A 6,000-nucleotide genomic window follows, 5' to 3' on the forward strand; every position below is an offset into this window, starting at 1 on the left:
ACAAGCTGACAAGCCACAATTTTCATATTTTAAACAACTTGATTTGAAAATTCAATATTTTGTCAGTTTCCATCAAAAGAAAATCACAGGACAAGCTGACGAGCCACAATTTTCATATTTTAAACAACTTGATTTGAAAATTCAATATTTTGTCAGTTCCCATAAATGAAAATCACAGGACAAACTGACAAGCCACAATTTTCATATTTTAAACAACTTGATTTGAAAATTCAATATTTTGTCAGTTTCCATCAAAAGAAAATTACAGGACAAGCTGACAAGCCACAACTTTCATATTTTAAACAACTTGATTTGAAAATTGAATATTTTGTCAGTTCCCATAAACGAAAGTCACAGGACAAACTCATGACAAGCCACAATTTTCATATTTTAAGGAACTTGATCTGAGAATTGAATATGTCGTCGGTCAATTTTATATAATTTCTCCAGTTTCGTTTCGTTTCGATATTAAACACACCTACGTGTATGCAACTTCTTGCAACTTCTTTGCAACTTCTTGAAATATTTCAAAAATTCATATGGTACTAGTATTGTTATTCTAATGGTACGAAAGTTCCTACGTTTGTCAGCTATTTCTGAAATCTCCGTATCTCTGAATTTAACGAATCTTCTTCCCAACTACGCAAGGACAAATATACAAGCGGAGTATCGAAGTTAGAAAATCGATAGGAAGAAACTCACGGTCTCGTAAGAGCGTGGAAGATCGTATTTCTTAAAACAAGATCGCCGTGTGATTCCGCGCGAATGATGATGCGAATGCTGGATTTAGTAGAATTTAAACGAGCATCGTACAATACACGCATGGAACCAAGTTGTCCGTGTATCGAAGAAATCGTACAGCACGTGAAATGTAAAAATACGAGCAGAACTATTAAAACGGGGGAGGAGAATCGGTCGATAGGATTGAAAGGAATAACTGGAGCCAGCGTCGCTGAATTCAGACCGACGATATTCGTTGGGGAAGCGAAAGAAGCAGGTCGTATAAGCGGATAGATTGAACAGTTGGCGCGAGTTTGCGGCTGTAAAATGTGCCGACCTTGCCAAGTGCTCGAGAACATCCTCTCCACCTTTCCGTTTCCTTCGTCCGCCTTTGTCACGACGGCCGATGCAGCCAGGGCAAACAACTTCATCCAAGTCCTTACGGGTACGATCTTCTTCCTCCTTCGATCTCGCAGTTACGAGAATTCTCCTTGCTATTCCGAGGCCACGACCAAGAACGAGCAAGACAAAACGTAAAGAAGTTCTTTCGTTAAGTTTATAATCTTTCAGCCGGAACGATCGGACTCGATGAGAAAAAGAAAGAGTCGCAGTCGTAGGAAAGAAAAGGGGGCAGTTTCACGAGTCGTCAGGACCGACGTGGGATCGAGAGAGCGTCAAAGGGTGGTAAGGAAGAATCGGCGAGTGGAAAGTAGCAGCTGGTTATAAAAAGGAAGATAAAGGGGCGGCGACGGCACGCGGAAGAAAAGGCAGAGAACGGCAGCGACGGATTGGCAACGGCCACTGCCTCCGCTCTGCCCTCTTCCTCCCTCAGACCTTCTCGACCCAACCCCTTTCGCTCTTAGCGCGGGCTATCGATATCCCCGAGATACAGACACCACGAAAGACCGGGCTCAACGTGCGTGTGGCCGGACAAGGCACCACGTGCATTCGTCCCATTACAAAAGAAGCTGAACCAGCGCCGGACGACCCTACCCGTCGTGTCCTCCGCGCGTTCAACGTACGAACCTATGGACCGCGCGGTGGAACCTTGAACCGTCTGCAGCATCCTTCCGCGACTCGCCACCCCCCACGGAATAACGTCGATTTTTTTCCAAATCTTTACTTTTCTTCGAAGAGAATCGATGCAGTGGATGTATAAAATATTTTTGGTAGAAGACGATGGTCGGATTTGACGAAGAATGTTTAGGGATTGTAGGAGAACGTCGATTTTTCCTGCTTGTCAACGGTACCCCGTTTTCTCTTGCGACGGTACGCGCGATCATCTTCGTGTAATCGTACGATGTACGCGTAATTGCGTTTTTTACGATACTGTTAAATCTATCCGTTAATTTTCTCTCCGTTGAGAATTGTGGATGTTCGAAGCGGAAATAATGTTACAGGAACACTAAATTTATAATACTTGGCATTAATATTAGAATAGTAATATATTTATTTTATGGACGATTTCTTATACAGGGTGGTTGGTAACTGGTGGTACAAGCGGAAAGGGGGTGATTCTAGGCGAAAAAACAAGTCGAAAATAAAGAATACAAATTTTTCATTTGAAGCTTTGTTTTCGAGAAAATCCACTTTGAATCGTCGCTCGGTACGCGTCCACTTTATCGCGTCTCGTCAGAACGCATCTCACTGTAGATCGTTGTCTCGATTGACGTTATTTCTTTAATTTTTTCAACTTTTATTCTATATTTTCGATTTCTTTTTCCGCTTGTACCACCAGTTACCAACCACCCTGTATATTCATCGATACACACTTGCACGCGTCTCAGCACTTTCTTCCGACTGTTAACCGACTGACTACTAGTTTACATTCGTCTGTTTTCGAGACGCCGCGCACACACATACCTCCACACGCTAATACCCACATACAAGTATCTATACTACGCCTTTAACCCAGTACAGCACAGAAAATGATACATATCTCGACACTGTCTGCTTTGTGGCTTATTTCGCAAAGAAAAAGAAGCCGCTGCCGACCAGTCTCGGCGGGAAGAAACGCGTCGACGAAACACCGCTCGTCACCTAACACGGCACGTTCTGATTTCTGTTTCAGGTGAGTGGCAGGCTGCATCCACTGTCTCTGTAATGCCAAATAGATGGTCGATGTGCGTATCTGTCGATCGTCAATTTATCGGTTGCGGCGAATCGGATGCTGCACCCGGTGAGTGACGAACCCGCCTCCCGCTCCCCCGCGCGCCAGCACCACCACCACCAACACCACCACCACAACAACCAACCCTCTATGGAACCTCCTGTAGCTCACTTTGACCAATAATCCCGCAGACCAATCAGTATCCAAGTGCACAGTGACGTCCGTACAAGCCTAGTATTGTCGTAGTCCTCCCGTTTGCCCCCTCCCATTTTCTGGCCTCTCTATCTGTAGTCCCTGCTTTGGCGCAGTAGTGTGTAGATAGAGGGGGTGAGTTATACGGAGTAGTTCCGTTCGTTGAAACAACCGATCTCCGTCCGTCTCTCGTTTTCGAGCGTGAAAGGTCGACCGAGGGACGACGATACAACCGCGCGTGAACGCGTCCAAAGGGACGAAGATGAAGAGAGAGAGATGGGGCAAACATTGCGTGTGTGCGTGTCTCTCGAAGGTCTATCGGACGTCTCTCGTCGTCCCATTGTCTCGGTTTGTTATACGATTACGATAAAAGTAGTAGGCGCGCTGGGGTGCGCGTAATTCTCTGAAACCTAAATACGTAACGAAAAGCCTACGAGGTAATTAGTAAGTTAACGCTTAGGAAGGTGGACAAAGTATCCGCGAGTGTCGTCGATGTTGCGGAAGGATCGGCGGGGGGGTTGCGTCGGTGAATTTGTCGATTCTATGGACGCGTTTCCCAGTGACAAGAAGAGAATTCTCGCGAATCTCGATTGTACAGAAAAGAATGAGAAAGAAAATGCTATATATTTCGCGAATGCTTCCTTCCTCCTCCTCCTCCCCCCCGTTTTTCGTTTACTCAGCGTTCCTCCGTTTGTTTCGCTTTTCGATCGCGCACGCTCGACGATACGCGATCCCTTCCTCAGCGTGTTATGCTACGACTGCTGTTGATGTTATGTTTTTGTTAATTTTTTTTTTTTTTTTATTGTCTGCGAAACGACACGAGAACACGTTTCTACCGTCGCCGTGTGTCTCGTCGTTGTTCGAGCGCAGCTCGCCGATCTCCATGAGAAATTACGTCCGACAGATGATAACCGTCGTCCTGGTGCTGACGATCTCGTCGGGCACGGCGCGCGATAAAAACGTGTTCCTTTCGATCGGTACAAAATATATATGTTGATGTTCGATAATTTTGTTAAATATTATATATACAGAGTGGTTGGTAACTAGTGGTACAAGCGGAAAGGGGGTGATTCTAGACGAAAAAACAAGTCGAAAACGTAGAATAAACATTTTTCGTTCGAGGCTTCGTTTTCGAGAAAATCCACTTTGAATCGTCGCTCGGTACGCCTGCACTTTATCGCGTCTCGTTGGAAGGGATCTCACTGTAGATCGTTGTCTCGATCGACGTTATTTTTTTGATTTTTAAAATTTTTGTTCTACATTTTCCACTTCTTTTTTCGCCTAGAATCACCCCCTCTCCGCTTGTACCACCAGTTACTAACCACCCTGTAGAAACGTTTATGCGATATACATACGCGCCTGCTGGATACGTACGAGGCGCGCGCGTTCGTCCCACGAGTCGAACGTAACGTTTTTCCCTCTGTACGTCGATTATCGCATCAAGAGAGAAAAAAGAGAAAAAAGGAACAAGAATGAAGTTAAAGATACAAACAGATTCCTTCACCTTCGTGCTATCCCTTTTTCTTTCGCTGTGTTCGTTTATAATTTCTCCCTCCTTCTCTCTCTTCCTCTTTCTCTCTTTCCTCATCTGTACGCGAATCGCTTCGATCGCTGACTCTCGGCTCGAGCAACAGAATCGAACGAAACTCCGATAGTCTCTAACGAGCAAGATTATTACATTGTACGTACCTACCTAGTACCTATAGACGCCTACCCAGACACGAAGTGTGCGTGGCGCTATCCTAAGCAAGTAAAACAACTATTCTAGTTAATGAATGTATACGAATAGCCGCTAAGAGACACGCAAGAGTAATAGGTAAACGCAGTATTTCTAAGAGGAATGTAATGTTAATAATTATTTATTTTGTGGATCTCGGTGAAAACGGGAAGAATGGAATAACGATTAAAAAAAGGACAAAAAAAGAAAAAGAAAAAAAAAAGAAGAAGGAAACGCGAAACGAGGAGCGTCGAAACGAATAATAAACAAACAAACAAACAAAAAAAAAATTATATATATTATATATACGAATATAGAAAGAACGCATTCGTCGGTCTGCTGTGCTGTAACGTTTTAAAATAACGGACTTCTTGTTTCTCTTTAGGCGAATAGGCCTATATCTTATAGGGGTAGGCGTTATCCATTGCGTAGTGTGGTAGCCGCAATCAATCAATCAATCATCATCATCATCGTCGTCGTCGTCGTCATTTTTTCTGTAAACGTAATTTCCTTTTTTCCGATGGTGGCGAGAAGAAAGAAAGGAAACGGAGAACGCAGAAGGCAAAACGCGCAGCATCCTCTTTTGTAACATATTTAGGGATATCGATTGTTTTACCAATTTGGATCCTGATTGTATGTAACCCGCGAGAGCGACCAGGGCCGCACCTGCTGCCTATGCGTGAAACGGTGTTGTAAACGAGGAAACGGTGACCTTTTCGTAGGGGCGGTTGCTGTTCTGAACGCTATTGTAATATTACCTTGATTATACGATTACTAAGGAAAAAAAAGGAACAAAATAAATGCGATGTAAACTTGATCATGCGTCTTTTCGCTTTTTTGCCTGCGGCCCTGGCCGCGTACCAATCCATCTGTGAATCTCCTGCATTCCTCCTTCCGGCGATCCGTGTTTCCCGTAATATTTCCCGCCCCCGTGACCGTATGCGCCGTTCCATTGTCGTCCACGGAAAACTAACAGCTTTATTTCCGGTGGCTTTTTTTTTTTTTATTTTATTTTTCCCCCACTGAATCTACACCATATGTATATACACAGATCGCATACGTACTTTCGTCCTTGATCATCGATCGAAGCTTGCGTCCGAGACGGGGCTGAAGAATCGCCAGCCCAACGATTTACCATTTACCGTTTCGTTGTCGTTGCAAATGTAACGTTAAAACTGTAAACGCGAGAACTGTGCGAACGGGGATCGTCTATACCGCACGCGTACCGTGGTCTCGTCTTTTTCGATTACGTAACGACGCT

The 6,000-nt window shown here is 44.4% G+C and overlaps 1 protein-coding gene across 2 annotated transcripts in view; it reads left to right on the forward strand.

The window, feature by feature from the left end:
- Positions 1-5,556, forward strand: part of Ubx (ultrabithorax) — a 137,999-nt gene extending 132,443 nt beyond the window's left edge. For both annotated transcript variants that reach the window (XM_033342767.2, XM_033342768.2), the window contains one exon: positions 2,792-5,556. The gene's annotated coding sequence lies outside the window, so the exon portion shown is untranslated. The remainder of the gene's footprint in view (positions 1-2,791) is intronic.
- Positions 5,557-6,000: the final 444 nt, after the last annotated feature.

This window comes from Bombus vancouverensis, chromosome 18, assembly GCF_051014615.1.
Source record: "Bombus vancouverensis nearcticus chromosome 18, iyBomVanc1_principal, whole genome shotgun sequence".
In the NCBI taxonomy this organism is placed as follows: domain Eukaryota; kingdom Metazoa; phylum Arthropoda; class Insecta; order Hymenoptera; family Apidae; genus Bombus; species Bombus vancouverensis.